Genomic DNA, 6,916 nt, shown 5'->3' with positions numbered 1-6,916 from the left:
GTGAACACTCCTTTGTAACTACGTAAAACCAAAGAAAGAGGGATGCGTGGGTGGCTTAGCAGTTGAGCATCTGTCTTTGGCTCAGGGCATGATCCCCGTCCCAGAAAGAGTCCCACATCAGGCTCCCAGCATGGAGCCTGCTTCTCCCTCTGCCTGTGTCTCTGCCTCTCTCTCTCTCTCTCTCTATGTCTATCATAAATAAATAAAAATAAATCTTTAAAAAAAAGGCATGTAACATCAGGATTAATCAAAAATACCACTAATAAACTACCAAGGTAATACTCTTGACAAACAATAGAGATACATATTCTCCTGAAACACCAATAGATAAAATGTATTAGATTACTAGTGTATCAAATTACTATGATAATTCTCAGCACTGTTTGAAGTATTTCACTGAATTCCACTGAATTACAAGTATATAAATATTAAGGTTTTATTGACTTGCCTAATGGGACAATCTGCCAAATTTTTGCCCTAGAGGGAATTACATGAGTATTTCCTTTCTCTTCTTATGTAAAAGATGTTCTGTCCTTGTATGGATAGAGATGGAAGACCATCTTTGAGCAGTTCATTACACTTTGTGAGTCAGACAAGGCATGGACAATAGGAGAAAGGTAAAAAAAGGCATTTAGTGTAAAGCCAGCTCCTGAACTGACAAGTGGAAGGGAACCATTTACATCAGGAGCCCAGGGGTCTTCTGGGAAGGGAGACAAATTGCTCCTATCCTGGACCCCCCAAGTTTTCTACCTGAGGTTTGGCTTCAAGTAGATTCATAGATTTGGACTAGGTAGTCCCATCTGAGGCCCCGGTGTCAGTCATGTAGCTGAGCCCCTGAAATGAGACTGTGGGAGCTAGACTCTGGCTTGACCCTAAGTCAAGAGGGGAAGCAGGGCCTGGGAGGAGTTGGCCCCACAAGCCTGTCTAGAACCAGAAGTTCACAGTAGCGAACCTCACTTATATTTTTTGGTGAAAGGAAGAAAGGAGAGGGATAAGAATATAAATCCTGTCTCTAATCACAATTTACTTCAGATATACAATATAAAAAAAGAAACAAGTGAAACTAAAGAAATTGTTGAAATTCAGCATCAGGACAGAACTCTTCATTCATTACAAGAGGTAATATTTTCTTTTTTTTTTTTTTTAGAGGTAATATTTTCTAAAAGATTCCTTGTTAGTTAACAAAGGACTTGTGGAAAATATAATGAGGTTGGAGTTGTGTTTATTTCTCAATACAATTTTTATGCCTTAGCTGATAGTAATTAATGTCTTGCTAAGGAAAGATCAAGGACCTTAGCACTCCTGCGATTCCTCCCCATGCTGTTTATTTAGATTCTTATTATAGTTGTACATCATATGATTTTTAATATTTATTTTTCGGTCTATAGCAAAATTTCCATAGTAACTTAGTGTCATTTCTCCGTTTTAACAGAGCCAGTACTCATTGTCAGTTTCTTCACCAGTTTCTTTGTTCCTGAGCTCTTTGTTTCAGTCTCTTAACTGCCTAATTTTTCTTAACAATTTTAATGGGTCTTCATTGCCTAATGTTTTTGCTTGTGAAAATATCTGTTTATTTATTTTTTTAATTAAAAAAATGTCAAGACTTAATTTTTCAGTAATCTCTACACCCATTGTGGGGCTCAAACTCACAATCCTGAGATCAAGAGTTGCATGCTCCATGGACTAAGCCAGCCAGGAGCTCCAAAGTTACTCTATTCTTGAATACTATCTTCTGTGAATAGATTATTCTTGGCTCATGCTTTATTTCTCTTTTTGAGGATTGCTTTAATTATCTAAGGCTGTGTAACAAATTACTCAAAATTTTAGCCATTTACAACACATCTTTCTTATGGTATGCAGTTTCTGAGGGTGAGGAATCTAAGAGTGGCTTAGTTGTATGGTGGTGGCTCAGATCTCTCCTGATAACGTGTTCAAGCTGTATGCGGCACTGTAGTCATCTCAGGGGTTGGCAGGGCCTAGAAGATCTACTTCCAAGATGATTCACTCATGTGGTTGTTCTTGGGAGGCTCTTCCTCCCTGAGTGGTGGCAAAAAGACTTCAGTTCTTCATTGCCTTGACCTTTGCATAGCAGCTGACCTACCCCAGAATGCGTGACCCAAGAGGGTGAGAGTACAACCAAGACTGAAGTTGCAGTGCTTTTAGAACCCAACCTTGGAAGTGACATACCATTACTTCTGCAGGATTCTTTTGGTCGCACAGTCCAACACTTTAAAATGAGGGAGCAGACCACACAAGAGTATGGACACCAGGAGGTGGGGATCATATAAGATCATCTTGGAAGCTGGCTGATACTGCTCTTTTCCTTATTTCTGTTGAGTATTACCATGGAGAAGTCAGAAACCAGCCTAAATTCCTTCCCTTGCTAGTAGTTTACCTATAAAACCTAGATGCCTGGAAAAAAAAAATATTTATTTTTAAAGCTCTTTAGTTTGGGAGTTGAATGTTCTATATCAGATTTTCTTAGAGGTGACTTTTTTGTGTGTACAGATTTAGTTTCTGTTTCATTTCAGGGATAGGTCTTAGATCTTTGAATAAAACTTTTCTTCCATTTTTGGGTTCTCTTCAAGATCATCCAGTTAAAAAGGGGCAGAACTCAAAAAAAAAAAAAAAAAAAAAAAAAAAGGGGGCAGAACTCCGATGTTTATAGCAGCAATGGCCACGATAGCCAAACTGTGGAAGGAGCCTCGGTGTCCAACGAAAGATGAATGGATAAAGAAGATGTGGTTTATGTATACAATGGAATATTACTCAGCTATTAGAAATGACAAATACCCACCATTTGCTTCAACGTGGATAGAACTGGAGGGTATTATGCTGAGTGAAGTAAGCCAGTCGGAGAAGGACAAACATTATATGTTCTCATTCATTTGGGGAATATAAATAATAGTGAAAGGGAATATAAGGGAAGGGGGAAGAAATGTGTGGGAAATGCCAGAAAGGTAGACAGAACGTAAAGACTGCTAACTCTGGGAAACGAACTAGGGGTGTTGGAAGGGGAGGAGGGCGGGGGGTGGGAGTGAATGGGTGACGGGCACTGGGGGTTATTCTGTATGTTAGTAAATTGAACACCAATAAAAAAAATAAATAAATAAATAAATAAAAGGGGGGCAGAACTATTTATTGTATACAGTGCAAAGAGCGCATCTTCCCCCTTGCTTCTTACCAATAAAAACAAGATTAGTACATTGCTTAGCTCAAGCTATAGACCGAATGATTAGGTCCTTTCAAAAGTCCTGTGTGGATATCCTAAGCCCCAAGGTGATGGTACTAGAAGGTGGGTCCTTTTGGAGGAGATTAGATCACAAGATTGAAGCTTCTCATGGATAAGATTAATGCCCTTCTAAAAGAGACCCCAGAGAGCTCCCTTGTCCTTTCCATCTTTTGAGGACACAGTGAGAAGATGGCATCCTGTGAACCAGGGAGCAGGCTCTCATTGAATCTGCCAATGCCTTCACCTTGGACTTCCCAACTTCCAGAACTGTGAGGAATAATTTTGTGTTGTGTATAACCCACTCCATCTGTGGTACTCTGTTATAGCAGCCCAAATGGATTAAGACAGTTTATAATAAGCACTCGATAATGTTAACTAAGTGCTATATATGCATCATGTCACAATTCAATCAGGTAAGGGCTATTAAAATCCCCATTTGATAAATACACAAACACACTTTCATATTGATATACTTAGTGGACGGCAGAGTTGAATTTGAAGCCAGGCCATTTGATTTCCTAGATTAGATGAAGGGGAATGTTGCCTTCTACATCTAGATATTGGCCCCTCAGTGGCCCATCTCTTCATGTTCAACAGCAGTGGCAGCAACTTAAGCAAACATTGGCCTCATGGTTGCCATTCAGCAGACCAGAAGTGAGTGGAGTCCTATCTAATAACCGCAGTGAGGTAGAGTAAGAGAGGAGAAACATGGTTCCAGAACTAGACCGTGTTGCTTTATGGACATATAGTCTCTCAACCCCTTTAGACCAATTCTGGAAGATATGAGAAAACTGGACTTCCAAAGAATAAAAGGAGCAGATCTGGGGAACTACAAATTTATGGCTGCTTTTGCCCAAACTTTTACCCTAGGCCTGGCTCACCTAAATATAAGTACATATGTGTATGAAGATATTTAGTCTATGTATAATCACGAAGGGATTGACTCAACACTTTCTCAGTAGGGTGTTGGAAAAACCTGTAGCTGAAAGTAAGATAAGCAGATCTCTACTTGTTCTGGCTCTGATCCACCTGCTGATCCTTTTGTAACTCTCATTCCAGTCTTTACCCTTGGTTGTATCATACAGATTCAGGCCAGGCTGGGAATTTCCTGGTATGGGGCGGGGAATAGAAACTGTATGAAGTCCTCGGTCTGTGTACAACTGTTCAAGGTTCAGACTGGAATGCTCAGAATTTACATCTACAACATGCTAATTGTTCTAGATATTTCTTTGTATTTGCTACAGTCAGCCCTGTGTACGTGGTCTAATTCTCCTTTTGCTCTTTGCAAATGGTTTTCCTTTGATTCCACTGCTGTGGTGGGATGGTTTTATTGATAGCCTCATTTTATTTATTTATTTATTTATTTGATGGCCTGCCTTTATTTTTTTTTTTTAAGATTTTATTTATTTATTCATGAAAGAGAGAGAGTGAGAAAGAGGCAGAGACACGGGCAGAGGGAGAAGCTGGCTCCATGCAGGGATCCTGACCCCGGGACTCTATCTGGGGACTCCAGGATCACGCACTGGGCCTAAGGCAGGTGCTAAACCACTGAGCCACCCAGGGATCCCCGATGGCCTGCTTTTAGAGGGAAGTTCCAGATGGAGTGCTTTATGAGGACTCTCCCACTATACAGAAGCAATTTACTTTAGTTGTTTGGGGCATTACTCAATGCCATTGCCTTACCCCCATCCCTACTGCATTATTTATAATTATTACATAGCTTGAAGCAAAAAATCATTTGCATATGAAAAGCAGTAGACCTTGTTCTTCCTGTGTGACCTTGGGCAAAACATTTAACCTCTCTAATCCTCAATTCCTTTGGCTGTAAAATGACAATTAAATGATAGCCAGCAACAAATAGAAAAAGCAGCCCCTCCCCTTTCTTTGGCTTGTTTTAAATATTTATAAGGAGACAGTTCCTTGCTATTTATTTACTTATTTTTAAAGATTTGGGAGGGGAAGTAATGTTCGAAACTAGCATTTGGGGTTCTGAGAAAACTTTAGCTCTCTGAAATTAACAGTTCTTTGTGTTCTTTGTTTACCAAATGCTTCTGACAAAATGTTAAAAAAAAAAAAAAGATTTTCTCAGAGATTTCACTGTCTATATCAAGTCATTTTCAGTCTGCTTATGATTTCCTCAAACAGAATTCCTGAATTTCTTGGAGGGTTTTTTTTTTTTTTTTAAATAATAATGAAAATTTATTCAAAGGCAGATGCTGGTGAATGAAGAACTAATGGCAGGTTTTTGTGTTTTTTTTTATTGTAGTAAAATAAATATAACATTTATAATTTTATTATTTTTTTTTAATTTTTTTTTAATTTTTTTTTATTTATTTATGATAGTCACACAGAGAGAGAGAGAGGCAGAGACCCTTTGTAAGTGATTCGGTGGCAGCAAGACAGTCACAGTATCATGCAACCATTACTCCCCTCCGTTTCTACCTTACTCATCTTCCCCAACTGAAGCTGCACCAATTAAACAATAACTCCCCATTTTCCCCTTCCCTCCGCCCCTGGCAACCACCAGGAAGATAATTTTAATAGTACATATTTTTAAGGAGAAAGGAACAGGATGGGGCTTCCCTAGCTTGTGGCAGGCATTGTTTTTCTATCGAAAGCCTAAATCATTTCTAAACTATCCCACTGAGATGTTAATCTGGTTTCTTGGCATCAGTGGCCCCAGAGGAATGCCCAGTTTGACCTGAGCACCTGGCTCTCTGGGGAGCTTATTGTGGGCTGCCAGGGGACCTGACCGCAGCCTCCTCCCCTCCTGCTGCTTTGAGAAATCAGCCCTAGTCTTGATATCCTGTTTTAGGCCCTGCTTAGCCTCTCCTCCTTCCTTGGGAGCCTTGAATTTCAGGCCAGGGACTCCAGCTGGTTTGACACCCGCCTGACCATGCCAGGCCAGTTTCCACCCCACCAGGAATTTACATTCGGCAGCCCAACCCCGTTTCCTCCAACCCAAATACCGACCTGGGAAAGGCATGCTAGATCTTGGCGCTTATCTGTAAACTGGAGAGGGTGAATTAATTAGGTAATCTCAAAGGTATACGGCTGCTTTAAAGTTGTTACTCTCTGTTTAAGACAAATAGTGGTCCTAACGTAATTGCCTAGATTGTTCTGTACAAATTCTCTCTCATGCTGTTACTGGTCATTTTTGTTGTAAACACAAATGCTGAAAGCATTATCTTTGCTTTGAAAATTCAGCTAATGATCAGCAAAGGGTTAATGCATTTAGGAGTAAAGATAATGTTTTGTCAGTACAAAGAATTTCATATCCTGAATATAATCCTGAAATCATGGGAGATCTCTGAGGAGCCTTTAGCTGGACTATATTGTCTTTGCATCAAATGGTTTTGGCTTTCACTCCAATACAGTTTTAGCCCAGGCCAGGACTAGCAGCTTGCTATTTGATAGGGCTATTTGCATTTCAAAGCTAATCAGTATTAATCAGCTGGTGAGGAAGAGTAAGAGGGTCATTGTGTGTATTTTATTATTGTGTAAACTTGGAAAACAAGCTGAGAGGCTGAGAGCTCACTCATATTCTAGCAGATAAGAAAGTGGTTTAACATGAAAGGTCGCTTAATGGGTGTGTTGCTCTTTTCTTCCCACTTGTAGGACTGCTAGGATTTATAAGGAAGTAAACAAAATGTGGAGAAAATAACCACGTTTATTTCCAATACA

The sequence above is a fragment of the Canis aureus genome, chromosome 30, assembly GCF_053574225.1.
Source record: "Canis aureus isolate CA01 chromosome 30, VMU_Caureus_v.1.0, whole genome shotgun sequence".
Classification (NCBI taxonomy): Eukaryota; Metazoa; Chordata; class Mammalia; order Carnivora; family Canidae; genus Canis; species Canis aureus.
This window is presented reverse-complemented; position numbering follows the sequence as displayed.